Raw genomic sequence first — 16,207 nt, 5'->3', positions numbered from 1 at the left:
CTGTCGCTTATGCATCCCGGGCAAGTTAACCCCTTGGCCAATCTGTTCATCAATAAAATGAGGAAAAAACCAGTTATCTCCCTGGCTGGGGAGGGTGCCCTTAGAAGCCTCCAGACAGGCATTCTTACGCAAGTGACTTATTTTGGGAGAGTCTGTAAGGGAGTGAGGGAAGCAGGTAGCACTGGAGGTGGCCAGGCACCAAGCTGAGAGGCGGGTTCATCCGCAGCTGGTATGATATTGGCCCACCCCAGGGAAGGAGGCAAGATCTTGCCAGTCAGTCCCTGGCTGTGTGTCCCCAACCCTTCACCTGGAGGAGGAAATAATCTCGTGGCATTTTCCGGTGAGGCAGCTTGGGTTGGCTGAGGGCAGCGTTCCAGAGAAGGGGGCCGATGGGAGCCCGTTGCAGCCTGAAGCGGCCGGGGGACAGGCCCTCCAGCCTTGACTATGCCCTTGCCTCTCAAATGACCCTCCGGTGGTATCGGCCTCCCCTGGAACCTTCCTATAAATGCAGAGTCACAGGCCCTACCCCGGACCCGCTGACTCGGAACCCACCTTTTCACACGATCCCCGGACTCGAAAGTCCCAGAAGTTCAAGGAGCACTGTATGAAACAGTGACCTCAATGGGCTGTTGCAAGGATGAAACGGGGTTAAAGTGTAGGAAGCACCTGAAAAGCGCGGAGTGGGATTATTTGTGCTGTGTTTGTGGGCTCATCCAGATACTTACGTGCAAACGAAGGCACACAGGGAGGAGGCCTGGCTACAAAATTGGCAGAAATCAGTGCGAAATGAAATGTGGGCCCCTTGTTAAGAGATTTGACAGTGGACAGAGCCTTACACTTCATCTTAGCCAAAAGGCCTAGAAGGGGAGGGACAGAGCCTTAAACCAGGCGAGGGTGGGGGTGGGGGGTGGGGGCTCTGAACTCTGGGGCCCTCTGGGAGGGCACAGGTGGCAGAAGGAAGCAGGCCTGTGAATGTGCATGCGCATTTGCGTTTCTGAGGCCTTGCTGATCCCTCGCTTTCCTTTCTACCGTGAGTTGGCCCATCCTTGTGGTTTTAGAGCCAGAGCGAGGAAAGTCTGGGTGAGGGGTGCGGCCGGGAATGGGGCTCCGGTCCCCCCCTCCCACCGTCTCTTGGGTTCGCCCCCACCCCGGAGCAGCACGTGCACGTGTGTCGGAGCCCGGCCTGGGCGACTTGGGGGAAGCGCGAGAACTCAACGGCTGAGAAATGTTCTCTCACGTCTGCACGCTGCGAGGAGAGTTATGTTCCCCCCATGAATCGTGGGCATCCGTTCCGGGGAGCTCTGACTGCTCAGGAGAAGGGGTGTGAAATTTAATTTGCACTAATTACCCCGAAGTGGGGGGCGGGAAATGAGCTGGCTCCGTGCACGTTCGGGACTCTCCTTCTGTGTCAGGGTGGGGGTGGGGTGGGGGTGCTGGTACCATGGCAACTGCAGCTGCTGGGATTTGGGGGGAGGCATTGGGGGAGGCTGGGTAGACCTGGGGCCTTCGTCCCTGTGACTGTGGGGGTCTCGAGGGGGGGTCAGCCCCAGGGCCTGGGCTGAGCTGGGGGGCAGAAATCCAGAGGGGCAACTGGCAGAGAGACGGTTGCAGGGGGAGGGGGGCTCTGGAGCCAAGACAAATGCCCTGCCGGTCTCCTCTGGCTCCTGTTCCTTAGCCTCAACTGTCTCTCCTTCTCTTCTCCCCTCTCCCCTCCCCCTTCCCGGCCACCTACCCTCCCTCCCGTCCTCCTCTCTCCCCACAGCCGCTCTCTCCTGCCACCACTAGAGGGCGCCGAGGCGCCGTGGTCGCCCTTGATTTACCTGCCTCGGTTGGGCTCTGGGCGCCCGGACCGGGTGGGTGACAACGTGCAGGAGGCCCCACAGCAACTGGGTCCTCAGAAGAGCTGGGCTGATTTTACTCTGTTTGGAGCCTGGGGCAGGTCTGGGCTGCCCCCAGTGGCAGAGACTGTCATCATGACCTGTCCCTAACAACCTTAACTAGAGGGAGTTTTGGAGGGGGAGTGGGTGTTCCCTTGCCACCCGGAGGGAAGAAGCCTGGGTGTCCATCCAGCCCTCTCACTTCCTCCGGCCCGGTGTGACCTTGGGCAAGTTCCATCACCTCTCCGAGCTACAGGGTTTTGATTTTTGTTTTCTCCTCTGCAAAATAGGGGCAACCAATGCCACCTCAGTAGTGAGGACAGCACAGAGTAACATACGGGCCCTCAAGTGGGAGCTTTCCATTGCCTTAGTAGGTCAGCCAGTCAACAAATGTTAATTGGGCACCTACTAAGTTCTAGGAACTCTGCTAGGCACTGGGGACAACTGGGAACAAGGAGGACACAGGGCTTATCGTCAGGAAGCTTTCAACCTAGCAGGGTGAAATTATTAAAAAAAATTTTTAAGTGTTTATTTTTGAGACAGAGACAGCTTGAGTGGGGGAGGGGCAGAGAGAGAAGGAGACACAGAATCCCAAGCGGGCTCCAGGCTCCGAGCTGTCAGCACAGAGCCTGATGTGGGGCTCGAAATCATGAACTGCAAGATCATGACCTGAGCAAAGTCGGACGCTTAACCTACTGAGCCACCCAGGCGCCCCGGGATTAAATGATTATACATAATTGACAAGGCATTTGAAAATTTTTATAAATTCTTGAGTCATTATAAATGTGTGTAACGCGTTATGAAAGAAAAGTTCAGGATGCCTTGGGCACGAGGATCAAGGAGCCTGATCCAGTCTGACATTCAAGTTCAGTTCTTTTTTTTGTTTTTAATGTTTATTATTTTTGAGAGAAAGAGAGCCAAAGAGCAAGCAGGGGAGGGGCAGAGAGAGAAGAAGACACAATCCGAAGCAGGCTCCAGGCTCTGAGCTGTCAGCACAGAGCATGACATGGGGCTCGAACTCTCAGACCGCAAGATCATGACCTGAGCTGAAGTCGGCTGCTTAACTCACTGAGCCACCCAGACGCCCCTCAGGTTCAGTTCTAAAGGAAGCTGGGCTTAGTCACAAGGGAGACAGGAGGGAAGGGTCTTCCAGGCAGGAGGAACAGCATGTGCGGAGGCCCTGAGGGAGGAGGAACAGGATGGCTTCCAGGCTGTTCTGTGTGGTGGAGGGGGGTGGGAAGGAGTGGGGTCTGAGATGAGCTGGAGAGCGGGCAGGGCCGGGCACCTGGAGGAGAGGGGTGCAAGTCCGGTCCTGGAGCAACAGGATTGCGAAGGAGAAGGCACAGTGGCCCTTTTGTGACAGGGGAGGTGGCGTGATCAAAGGGAGGTCCATGTTTCTGAACAGGAAAATGGATTTTTTTCTTCTTCCCCAACAGTCTTATAGCATCTAAAAATAAAGCAGACATGGAGAGGACTTCCCGGTAGTGGCATCATCACGCTGGATCTCAAATGTGGATAAGAGGGGGCCCAAGTGGACCAGGAGGCGAAGCCAGCCTCACCGCATCCAGGGGAGGACTGAGGGTCAGGACCCTGGGCTCCAGGCGGCTGCTCGTGGAGGGTCTTTTTACTATAGGTTGCCTCAGTCTACCCATCTGTGACATGAGGAGAGCTGGTCTTGACTCCCTCTTAGGGACCCTGAGAAAAGCTACTGTGAACTCCTTGCCAGAAAAGAGGTTTGCAGGTGCCACACAGTCAAGGTTTGGCCCATCGCTTCTAGTCCTAAACAGCCACAAATCTACTCCCTGTCTCTGTTTTCTCTATTCTGGACGTTTCACATAAATGGGTCATACAGCATGTGGCCTTTTGTGTCTGGCTTCTTTCGCTTAGCGTAATGTTTTCAAGGTTCATCCACGTTGTAGCATGGGTCAGTCCTTTGTTCCTTTTTGTAGCCCAATTATGTTCCATTAGATGATATACCACATTTTGTTTGTCCATTCGTCAGTTGTTGGACATTTGGGTTCTTTCTCCCTTTTAGTTATTATGAATAATGCTGCTGTGAATATTTGTGTACAAATTTTTGTGTGGACATAAGTTTTCATTTCTGTCGAGTATGTTATACCTAGGAACAGAATTGCTGGGTCATAGGACAATAGTTTAAACTTTTGAGATTCTCTTCTAGAGTGATCGCATCATTTTACATTCCCATGAGCAGTGTTTGAGATTTCCAATTTTTCCATATCCTCATCAGCGCTTGTCATTATCTGCCTGTTTGGTAATAGCTGTCCTAGTGGGTGTGAAATGCCATCACACTGAAGTTTTGGTTTGCATTTCCATGATGACTAATATCGTTGATCATATTTTCAAGTGTTTTTGGACATTTGTATGTTTTCTTTGGAGAAATGACTATTCAGATCCTTTGCCTATATTAATGAGTCTGTAGATCAGTTTGGGAGATATTGCCATCTTAATAATATTAAGTTTTATAGTCCATAAACATACCATGTCTTGTGTTTTTCTTAGGTTTTCTCTAATTTTTTCTATTCTTTATTTTATTTTATTTTATTTTATTTTATTTTATTCTTATTTATTTATTTACACCCAAGTTAGCATATAGTGCGATAATGATTTCAGGAGTAGAATATATATCTATATCTATATCTATATCTATATCTATATCTATCTATGTATATATATGATCATATCATCTGTAAATAGAGGTATTTTGCTTCTTTCTTTTCCTTGTCTAAGTGCCCTGGCTGGGACCTCCAGCACACTGTTGAATAGAAGTGGTGAGAGTGAATATCTTTGTCTTGCTCCCAATTTTAGGAGACTAGGAATCTGGTATTTCACCATTAAATATGATATTAATTGTGGAGTTTTCATAGATGCCCTTCATCGAGTTGAAAGATTTCCTTCTATTCCTAGTTTGTTGAGTGTTTTTTTTTTTTTTTTTTTAATCACGAGAGGGTGTTGGATTTTGTCAAGTGCCTTTTCTGTGTTTATTGAAGTAATAATGTGACTTTACAAATTTCTATTGATATGATGTATGACATTAATTGATTTTCAGATGTTTTTAAAAAAATTTTTAAATGTTTATTTTTGAGAGAGAGAGAGAGAGCACGAGCGCAAGTGGGGGAGGGGCAGAGAGAGAGGGAGACACAGAATCCCAAGCAGGCTCCAGGCTCTGAGCTGTCAGCACAGAGCCTGATGCAGGGCTCAAACTCACAAACTGTGAGATCATGACCTGAGCCAAAGTCAGAGGCTTAACTGAGCCATCCAGGTACCCCTGATTTTTAGATGTTAAACCAATCTTGCACTCCTGGGTTACGTCATCTCACTTAATCATGGTGTATAATTCTTTTTACACATTGATGGATTTGGTTTGCTAGCATTTTATTGAGGATTTTGCATTTATATTCAGAGAATGTATTTGGTCTATAATCTTGTGATTTCTCTTTCTGCTTTGGTAATACTGGGGTTGTCTTTATTTCTTCTTTTTTGAAAGATAGTTTTTCTGGATATAGGGCTTTTGACTGGCAGTATTTTTAAGCACTTTAAATATGTTTTCCCAACTGCCTTCTAGCCCCATTGTTTCTGTTGAGAAGTCAGTCTTAATCTTACTGAGTTCCCTTGTAAGTGATCACTTTTCTCTCACTGTCTTGGAGATTTCCTCCTCTTTGATTTTCAGCATTTTTTCCTACTTTGCATTTATCCTTCTTGGAGTTTTTTGAACTTCTTGAATCTACAGATTAAAGTTTTTCATACTTTGGGATGTTTTCAGCCATTACTTGAATTTTTTTCTGCTCATGTCTTTGTCTCTTCTGTTTCTGGTACTCCCATTATACACGCATTGGTGGACTTAATAGAGTTCCCCATTTCCCTAAAGCTCGTCTTCTTTTGTGCTTTTTTCTGTCTGTTCTTTGGATTGCATTATCTCTATCAATATATCTTCAAGTCTGCTAGTTATTTCTTCTGCCAGTTCAAATCAACTGTTGAGCCCTTCTAGTGAAATTTTCATTTTGATTATTGTACTTTTCAGCTCCAGAATTTCCATTAAAAAATAATTCTGCCCCCTTTTTTATGCTCTCTATTTGATGAGACAGTGTCACCATATCTTCTTTTAGTTCTTTAAGCATGGCTTTCTCTAGTTATTTGAAAATATTTATAATAGCTACTTAGAATTCTTTATTAAATCTGACATCTGGTTACTCTCACAGACAGTTTGTTTTCTTGTGTGTGGGCCAAAATCTCTTGTTTCTATGTATAACTTGTAAATTTTTTTGATGGAAATTGAACTTCTTAAATAATATATGATAACAATTCCAGTCTCCTTTGAGGATATAATTTTTGAGGTCATTGTTCGAGATTTTGTTCTGATCCAAAGAGGGCTCTTTTTATCTGTCTCCTTCCATGGTTCTCTCTGATAAACTGGTCAGTTTATGGTATCACTGAAATGTCAAATGAACTCACTGGTCTCCTCTTGTGTTTTTCACAGCAATCTCTATTGGTTTTGATAGCGTACTTAAACTTTATCTTCCCCAGACCGTGTTTGCAAACGAATTCAGTGCTTCTGAGATAAGTTTTGCAACTATTTGTGGTCTGTTTCTCCCTTTGGGCAAGGTCTCTGAGCCAGGTCTCTGGAACTTAGTGTGGAAATAGTGGCACTCTCCTCTCGTGAGTGACATCCCTCCTTTAGGAGCTGGGCACTTGATGGAGTAGGGGCTGGCTGTTGCCTCTGGTCTTCTCAGTTTGCTTCTCCTGGCATGGAAATTCTGCCTTATGAATGAGCCAAGATGAGGGTGATTAGGGCCCCAGCATGCAGGGCACAAGGCAGAGCTCTGATCCCCCTGGTCGGGGCTGGGAAGAAGAGGGGAGCCCCCACCTCTTAGCTGCACGCACCTAGACTTAGTCTCTGCAACAGTAAGCTGAGGCAGGATGAGATATACTGATATTCTGCCCTTCCTGGAAGATACTGTGGGTCTCCCACCAGAAGCCGGGACAGAGAGAGCCCTGTGCTATTGACTACACCCATCTGGAGTGGCGTTTTCATAATGCTGAGCTGAGAGAGAAGGAGGAAGCAGATCATAGTTCAAATGCTGCAGACTCTTGCTGCTTTTATAGAGTTTTATTAGGTTTTCTTAAATGAATGTTTCTTCATTTGCTGTGTGCCCTTAGGACCATTTCCACAGACTTTAAATGGTTGTTTTAAAATAATTTTCAGCAGTTTCCCTGGGAAACATATCTGCAGAGCTCTTCACATTGCCATGCCAGAGTGGAAGCCCAGCTATCTGATCCTTTGCTACATAAATTGAGGATTTAGCTCTCTTTGCTCCCTGCCCCACGACCTTGCTCTTCTGGTCTCCTATCCCCCCCATAATGCTATCACTGTCCCCCTTTTCTGTGCAAGTTTTTGTTTTCCCTGGAGTTACCAATTGTCTTTTAAAAAAAATCTTTATTTGCTTGTACTCATAACTAAGTAAACTCCAAACTCTTGGCCAATAATGTGAATCTCCTCTGGACACATTTGAATGCATCAATTTCCTATCAGTTTCGTCTCCTGAAGAAGTCTTCCAGAACCTGTGACCTGCTTCCCCTGGGCGGGTTGCTTTCTGCACCTGTTGTACGGGCGTCATCCTTGGATCCTTTGCTATCAGTCCAGAGGATTCCTCTGTCTCTCTCTTGTGTTGGATCTCACCTCCCTGTATTTCATGTCTTCTTTTCTCTTGGTTGATTCCTTGGTTTCAGTGGAGCACATCCACAAGTAGCTCCTGGCAAAAGATCCATGGGATGTTAAGTTTTGGAGATTTTGGACATCTGAAAATGGCTTCATTCTACCCTCCTCCTTGATTGGCTGTTAGGCTAGGTATAGAATTGCAGGTTGGAAATTATTTTTCTCTAGAACATTTGAAGGTTTTGCTCTATTGCCTGTTCCAGGAGAAGGACACTGTTCTCATTCCTTATCTTTTCAATCTGGAATCTTAGAGAATCTTCCCTGAGGTCCCAGGATAGTGACATTTCATGATGAGATGCCTTGGTGTGGGTCTATTTTTATTTATTGCACTGGAACCTCTGTGATGTGAGTCCTTGAAATTTAGAAAGATTTTTTTGATCTGTCAAATTTTCTCAATCTATTTTATTGATGATTCCTACACATTGTCTCTCCTACACATTTTTCTATTCTTTATAGAATTGTTATTATTTGAAGATGGAACTCCTGGACAAGTTCTCCAATTTTCTTTTATTTTCTCTCCTTTTTTTCCCCTTATCTGTCACTCTGGAAAAGATAAATCTTATTTTCCAATTTTTCCTTTTTCCTTTTTCCATTATACTTTTCATTGTGAAAAGCTTTTTTATTTCATGCTTTGTCTCTCTCTCTTTTTCAAAATGAGAATCCTAGTTTAATTCCACCTATGCATGTCTCATGATGATATTAAGACAGGTTTTTTCAAGTTGGTGTTTTCTGTTTGTTTTATTTTTATCTTTCAGGTTAAAGGCATTCTTCAGATGCCTGGCAAACCTTTGGTATCTGTGCATATTTAAAAATAGTAAAGTAGGAGCTGATTGGAAGCTCTGAGTACATGGGTAGGTCTTGTGGACTGTGGGCTTCCTCGCAGGGTGATCTGTCAGTGCTATTTGGTTGGAAAACCTCCACTGTTGGCATCTAGGGTTGATCTGGGTCTTTTCTGCTTGGTGCATCATGTTTCCCAGAAAAAGTTCTTCTGGTTGTCTGCCTAGAGGGTGTGAGTGTGTCAGCAGAGTGGTACAAGAGGGTTAGGTCTTGACATCTAGCCTGCTCGTATATGCGGAACCTCCGTGTCGTCAGGAGAGTACCATCCTGTACGCTGTACCTGGTGTCCCTCAGTCTGTAGGTGTCTGGGGTCCGGGGTGATAGCAGCTTCTTAAACAGCCTTTCGAGGAATCTTTATTTGAACTGCTCTTTACCCCAACTTCCAGAGGCACCTATGTGGTTAATCCCTGAGTCTTCGGGGGATTTTTTTTTCTTCCTGATTCCTTTTCCTCAATTGCCCATTCATTTTTCAGCTCCTAAAATTTTGTTGCCGTTGTCCCCTCCCCCATTCTCCCCATCCTGTGGGCTCATATCTTCAAGCATTTAAAGAAGCCTCTTTGCTATTGTTTCAGCATTCAAGGGGTGGGGGGAACCAAGATGTTCGTGTGTGTTCCGTTTGCCATCTATACCTGGACATGCTCAGGTCTCGCCCGAGAGAGTCCTGCAAGATCCAGCTCCAATGATGCCACCTCAGGGAAGCCCCCCAGGACTGCCCAGGGCAGAGTCAAGTGCTCCTTGCCTGCTTTGTCAGAGTTATGTAGACCCTGGGGGTCGGGTTGTGCTTAAAACGGGGGCCTGAACTGGACGTCAAGCTCTGCCACTCACTAGCTGTGTGACATGGCCAAGTTTCTCAACTCTCTGGGCCTCAATTCCTTTATCTACAAAATGGGGAGAAAAATCGTCCTCCATCCCATGAGGATTCAATGAGTCAATGAAATCGCTTTACATTGCCTGGCACAGAGAAGGCACGTGATAGAAATTGCTATTCTTATGAGCCAGGCATTCCCCGGCCCTGGCCCACCGGTTCCGCACCCCACCAACAGCAGGTGCCTCCCCCTGACTTCCTCCTGGTGCCCAGGGCAGCCAGCTGAGTCCCTGGCCCCCCAGCTTGGCCCTCTGCCATTTAGGCAGATTCGCCTGTCTACACTCAGTGTTGGCCTCCAAACGGCCTGGCCCTGGCGCATTGAGAAGTTACCTGCTGGCCAAGCTGGGGACAGTCATCACTGGGGCCACTGAGGCCTTTCCTGGCATAGCAGCAGGGCAGAGGGCAGCAGATGAGTGGCATCTGGGATGCCCCCAGGACCACAGCTGCCGCAGGAGCCGAGGCGGGCAGGGCTGCCGGGGCACGTGCATAAGGGAGAGGAGGAAGGCATCTTTATTTTTGTTGTGCTTTTAAAAAGCCAAAAAGAGTTTGTCTCTAATCAAGGCCTACAGATTTCACATGCCAGTCTTCTTTGGCAGGTTTTCAACTCCACACTAAGCTAAGATCCTTAACTTCTGAGGAGGAGATCCTACAATTCCTTTCTTGAAGCCTTGAGATATGGGGCTGGGGGCCTTGCCTGGGCACTCTGTGACCGAGTAGGCATTTCCAGTAGAACTTCTGTCCTGTATTATAATTAACTATTAAATGCCTGACTTCCCTCCAAGAAGATGTCAGGGTCAGGTCTATTCAACTTTGTGCCCCTTTTGCGTCCGGTGCAACGCTTACCACATAAGAATAATTATTATAGTTATCTTTTAAAAAATATTTATTTATTTTTGGGAGAGGCAGAGAGAGGGGGTACAGAGGAGCCAAAGTGGGCTCTGTGCTCACAGGCCAACAGCAGCAAACCTGACACAGGGCTCGAACTCACAAACTGCGAGATCATGACCTGAGCCGAAGTCGGATGCTCAACCGACTGAGCCACCCAGACGCCCCTATAGTTCTCTTTTAACGACCAGTTACACTGATCCTGAAGTACGTTCTACTACTCTGCCCACTTTTGGATGAGGAGACAGGCTCAGAGAGGGTAGGGGGCCCCAGACTGGTCACACACTTCCCAGGGGGCACTGCTGAGATCTGACCCCTCCAAGACCTGCCTCCCGAACTATTTCGCATGCCCTTTGCCATATTGCGCAGCACTTAGTTGAATGGCTGACAGTGATGATGTGCAGTGATGGGTGCATGTGTCAACAGTAAAGGGTTTGAGCAGCTAGCCTCTGCCAGCTGCTGGGTCTGTCGGGGACGGGACAGGAGAGGGTGACCTGGGGCCACCCCGTGAAATGGCTGGAGCGGACTTGGAGATCTACCAGAGATGGAGACGTTCCGGTGGGGACCGGAGCTGCCCAGGTTGCCTGCAGCCTCCCCCTTGGATGGGGTAGAATCTGGTCCCCAGGGCAAGGGGTTCTCCAGGCTCTTTTGGAGCCTTTCCCACAGTGGGGAAGCAGCACCCTTTTCAGGGATGAAGAACCCGGGTTGTTAGGGAACCTCTCCTCCCCACGCCCCACTTCCTTGCTTGGCCCCTTTTTCTCCCCTGGGGGTCCTGTAGAATTAGGTGGAGTCAGTCTGATGCCCCTCTTATGGGCGTTTGTTGAACAAATAATATAAAGTTGCCAGTCCGGTCCTTGGGTTGTTTAATTATGAGCTGAGATTTCTGCCCCCTTATCTCGTTTTCCCTGTCGTTAACATCTTACATGACTACGATAGGCTTGTCAAACTGAGAGAGACCAACACTGGTACTTGATGATTCACCCAGCCCCGGACTTCCTTAGGGTTTCGCCGGTTTTTCCGCTAATGTCCTTTTGCTGTTCTAGGATCGCACACTGCATGGGCTGTCCCATCTCTTCCACATCCTCTGGTCTGTGACAGTTTCTCAGCCTTTCCTTGCTTTTTGTGACCTTGAAAGTGTTGAGAAGTAATGGCCAGATGCTTTGTAAAACGCCCCCTAATTTGGGTTTGTCTGCTGTTCTCATGACGAGGCTGAAGTTATGGGGTTCTGGAAAGCATACACAGAGAAGTGCCCTTCTCTGTCCCATCACATTGGGGCGCACAACATCACCGGTGATGTGAACCTTGACTATTTGACTATCAGGTTAAGGTGGCGTTGGCCAGGGCACTCTGACAGTTAAATGCCTGATTATGTACTGACCACTCTCATGAATGTTAATTCATTTAATTCTCACACCACCCCAGGAGGGAGATTCTCTTATTCTGCCTGTCTTAAGATGAGGAAACGGAGGCACAGAGTTAAAGTAACCTATGCAAGGTGAATCTTGATCCCAGCAACCTGGTGATAGAGCCCATGTTTTAACCACTCCTTAGCGTGTCCCACTGAGCACCTCCACTGGCCATGTGGATTCCTGCAATGGCCTCTTCTTGTTTTCCTTCTGATCTCATCTACTGCCCCACGTCCCTCTATCACTCTGGTCCAGTCACACTGGCCTTGCTTCTTCATGAACATGCCAGGCACACTCCCACCCCAGGACCTTTGCACATGCTTCCCCCATTTCTTTTTATTATATTTTTTAAAATGTTTATTTATTTTTGAGAGAGAGAGAGCATGTGAGCAGGGGAGGGGCTGAGACAGAGGGAGACAGAGGATCCCAAGCAGGCTCCATACTGACAGCTGAGAGCCCGATGCGGGGCCCAAACCCATGAACCGTGAGATCATGACCTGAGTCGAAGTTGGACGCTCAACCAACTGAGTCCCCCAGGCACCCCCTTCCCCGTTTTCAAGAATGCTGTGTTAGTCGGCTTGCCTGATCTGCATCCTCTCCTTTGTCTTGTTAGTGAGGCCTTCCCTGATCATATTTAAATGTAACCCTCACCCTCCAGCACTCTATAGCCCCCACTTTACTTTTTCTACGGTGCCTACCAGCATCTGATATTCTCTTTCTTTTACTTATCAATTGGTTGATTATCTCTCTCCCTCAACTAGGATGTGAGCCCCATGAGGAGAGGTTTTGGTCTGTCTTGTTCACAGGTGTGTCCTCAGTGCCTAGAACAGTATCTGGCACAGAGCACCTGCTCTGTGAACATCTGTGCACGAACACCCCAAGCTTGCTGGGATCCAGGACTCCTCCATCATTACATCCTTGATGAGAATGTCCAAAGAAAGAATCGTGGAGCCAGCGATCAGAGACTTCCTGCAGGCTGACATTGACTCATTTACCAGCACCCCTTGAACTGGGTCATTTGATTATAGATCTACTGAATCACCCAGTCCCTCAGCCCTGACATGTAAGCTCCCAGAGGAAAGGAGGTAGGTCTGTTTTGTTTGCTCTTGGAAACAAAATATATTTAATGCATTGCCTTGTACACACTAAGTGCTCAATAGATGTTTGTTGGAAAAAAAAAAAAACATCGAAAAGAGCCAGCAGTGAAATGGTCTCCTCTGAAGTGATCTATAAACTGTCTTGTTTCCTTATGGTGCTTACAATTCCCACAGACCCTTTCTCAAGGGCGGCACCGACAGGAGGGGGATAACCTTGGCCTTGGGAACATGCATTTAACAAACTTTCACATACACACACACACACACTCTTTCTCTCTCTCTCTCTCTCTCTCTCTCAGATCGATCGTGGTGGGGAAATTTGTTTACGTACAAATATCTTAGTGGCCTGATTGGTCTGAAAAGAAACCAGGTGATGTTCTCCAGGGACAGCAGGGAAAATATCGTGTGGGTGGATGTATTTGTACCCAAAGAGTTTGCTGCTATCAGAGGCTCTGGGGAGGCTGGAGTAAGGCTGTGAGGGGGGAGCAGAAAAACAGAGAGGTTCCCTCTCCCCTTCCGTGGAAAACTGGGGCTCCAGGCACCTTTAAGAAATGAGATCTGTTAGGTGTCTCCTTCTCCCCAGCCCTCACCTGCCCTACCCTCTCCAGGTTTGGGGCCTGCTGGCTTCTGAAGTAGAGGTGATCCAGCCCTGAGACCATGGGGTGGACGACGTGACCTCTCAGACACCTGCCGCGTGTCCTTCCTTCCCCGAGTCCCTTCTGGTTCCTTGAGCCCCGGGCCAGGTGCTGCAGGAGGGCCGCCTGGCAGGCCCCGTGCCACCGTGGGAGTCGTGAGCCCGGCCGGTGAGGCAGGGGCAGGGGTCCTGGGAGGAGGGTGGGGAGGAGCCACGAGAGACGCCTTCCCCACTTGCACGTGTCGGCCTCAGCTCTGGAAATGAAAAGCCTTTTAATTTCATCGTCTGCTTCTCTGTTTTTTTCCTCTGTGAGGCTGTCTGGTGCCAGGAGGCCCTTGGCCACAGGATGCATGTTTAACTAATCCAATAAAGCCTTTATTTGGCCGGCTGCTTGCTCCCGGGAGCTCCCAGGCCTGGGAGACGTTACCTCATTCATGCTCCTCACCTGTGCACAGGGTGGGGCGGGGTGGGGACCAGGAGCGGGGCTGGTGAGTGGCCATGAGGGGTGGACACCAGGGAGGCCTGTGCTGCCCACGAGGGGTGACAGATAGTGCCTGGGGCAGTGTCCTGAGACCTGAGAGCCGGTCTCAGCCCTGCCGCCCCTTGTCCGCTGGACCTCAGTCATCCCTGGGTGTACTCATTTTAGTTTTCCTTCTGTGAAATAGCAGGATTAGACCAGGTCATTTCCCCACGAGGAATGGGCCTTTGGAAGTTTCACCTTGGATGGATGGCTCTGGCCCTTGGTCACTATCACCCTGAACTTTTTGTCGGTTTTTTTTTTTTTTTTTTTTAAAGATGGCAGGCTTGTTTCTGCCTCAGGACCTTGGCACTGGCTTTTCTTTTTGCACGAATATCCTGCTCCTAGAATCATGTGTACATAGGTGGCCCTTGGCAATTCAGGGGTGAGCTCAGAGGTTGCTTCCTCAGAGAGCCTTCTCTGGCCAGCCTGGCTAATGATGCTCTGCACTGGACCACCCCTCATGACCTCGCTCCTCCTACAGTCTTTGAGGCTCCTCCTTGCCCCCCTTTCGGGTGCCACAGAGCCCAGTTTGAAAACCACTTGGACTTAATTATCTCTGTGGCTCCTGGTCTGACAATCCATAACCAACTCTGTCCGAACACTGTGGTACAGCCAAGCGGTGCTGCGGTTTCAGAGAGATGCAGAGGGAGCAGTGGTTCCGGTCATCTCTGACGGGGTGGCCCTTGACGCTGGCGTGGAGATTCAGAGAGGCGCAGAGAGCCTCTGAGGAGGACACGGAGGGCTGGGAATGGGGGCTGGGCCTTTTCCAACAACGGGGAGTCAGCCCGCCTGGCAGAGGTCGGGACCGTAAGTGGGAAATGCTGGATGTGGCCGGGTGTCAGGGGGCCTCGAACGCTCAGGTGAGGTGGCCGTGCCACTTGGTGTGGGAGCGGGACGGCAGCTTTGGGCAGGACAGCAGGATGGTCGCGGCCTTGCCTGTGAGCCGCAGAACTGAGAGGGTAGAAGTGGAGGTGGAGACACGGGGAAGGCCGACGGTCCGGAGTCACGGGGCCTGGACCATGGCGGTGGGGGTGGAGTGAGGATGGGGTCAGGGAACTAAGGGTGGGGATGACAGGCAGTGAGCAGCATGGTGGGAAAGGAAGAGGGAACAGACTGAGGCAGTCTGAGGTTTCCCACCAGCTTGCGGGGATGACGCTGTTGTTCAGGCATCTGGACTGGGTGACTGTGTCGGCAGGGGTGGTGGGGAGGACTGGCTTGTGGACTACCGTTCCCCCCACCCCCATCCTTTCACCGCACCCCTCCCAAAGCCAGGAGGGGAAGGCTTCTCCACTCAGCTGCCCCCCCCCATCCCCCACCTCAGACTGCCTGGGCAGAGAGGAGCGTTTGGGCTGCCCTTCAGCTTGGCCTCTCCTGGAAGGCCCAGGATTAATGTGCTGATGGTCACCCAGGGGCCTTGGCAGAGAGTAGAGATGACTCAGCATCGACTCATCCCCACTGCAGAGAACAGGGTACACCATGGAAAGTGCTGGAAGCACTGGGCCAGGGGAGCTGCCTTTGACTGTGAGGGCTGGCACGTACCCACATGTCTGGGGTGGTCTGCACTTTGGGTTGGAGGACAAGGTCAATCTCCTCAACCCCTAGGCTCATCCCCAGCCCCTCTCCTCCAGCACGAGCCTTGAGTGCTCTACGGTCCTCACAGTTCAGACAGAAAACCAGGTCCTGGGAAGAATCTACTCACGAGGGAGATAAGAACTTAAGGACATGTTTATTCCGGGGCGTGTTTTAGAGTTTGGGGGAGCTGCCTGCAGAGTGTGCCAAGACAGCCAGAAGTGAAGGGTATCCTTTGGATATCTAGAGTGTGTTCTAGGCCTTGGGGAAAGTATTCTGGAATTCAAGGACAGATTTTGGAATTTCAGGCTCGTTCTGGATCTCTGGGCTCTGTTTCAGAATCTCAGGGATGCTTGAGGAGCCTAGGGTGTATTCTGGAATTCCAGGGAAGGTTTCAGAAACCTGGGGGCCCCCTGGAGACCTGGGCTGGTTCCTCATCCTTCGCCTCCTAGACCTATCTTGTCTGCTGTGATGTGCCGGGACACATGGTTGCAGGGAGGCTGTTGCTACGGCAACAGTAACCATGGGGTGTATCAACTCCCAGAATTTACTCTGAGCCTGTGACATTTTAGCTGGTGGAGAACCGCGGTGAGCTCCCGAGTGCCTGATGAGCAGAGATTCCTGCCAACCCTGTCTTTGTGCCTCCCTTCCCCCCAGCCTCAGATAACCTCCTGCAGGGCCCAGGGATCTGGCTGCCCGACACTCCCTTGGGCAAATGAATATTCAAAGGCAGCCAGAAAGTGTATTCAAATCTTATAAACTTCCGCCTGCCTTGATCCATTTAAA

General features: G+C 49.3%; 1 long non-coding RNA gene across 3 annotated transcripts in view; it reads left to right on the top strand.

Moving 5' to 3' along the window:
- The first annotated feature begins 923 nt into the window (after window positions 1-923).
- Window positions 924-16,207, top strand: part of LOC122241227 — a 42,026-nt gene continuing 26,742 nt past the window's right edge. For all 3 annotated transcript variants that reach the window (XR_006221261.1, XR_006221259.1, XR_006221260.1), the window contains exons 1-2: window positions 924-1,321; window positions 12,408-12,686. This is a non-coding gene — a long non-coding RNA (uncharacterized LOC122241227). The remainder of the gene's footprint in view (window positions 1,322-12,407; window positions 12,687-16,207) is intronic.

This window comes from Panthera tigris, chromosome C1 (genome assembly GCF_018350195.1).
Source record: "Panthera tigris isolate Pti1 chromosome C1, P.tigris_Pti1_mat1.1, whole genome shotgun sequence".
In the NCBI taxonomy this organism is placed as follows: domain Eukaryota; kingdom Metazoa; phylum Chordata; class Mammalia; order Carnivora; family Felidae; genus Panthera; species Panthera tigris.
The sequence above is the reverse complement of the archived record's forward strand: the minus strand, read 5'-3'. Positions and strand labels throughout refer to the sequence as shown.